Genomic DNA, 240 nt, shown 5'->3' on the forward strand with positions numbered 1-240 from the left:
AAGCGGCCTACAGTGAACCCGCGTCTTTAACCAGACCCATCTATACATGGTTTTTATATGAGCCGATAACCTCCACTGGGTCAAAGTATACAATTTTACGGTATGTTAGTCTAGAACACATTATCTTTGATATAAATAATTTGTTCTTCCGGTGTAGTAGAAAAATAGATGAGTGAAGGCCGGTGATACCTACTAGTAGGTACATAGGTGGAATCTTGGAGGCGTAGTTAATATAAATAC

This window comes from Choristoneura fumiferana, chromosome 18 (genome assembly GCF_025370935.1).
Source record: "Choristoneura fumiferana chromosome 18, NRCan_CFum_1, whole genome shotgun sequence".
Lineage (NCBI taxonomy): Eukaryota > Metazoa > Arthropoda > Insecta > Lepidoptera > Tortricidae > Choristoneura > Choristoneura fumiferana.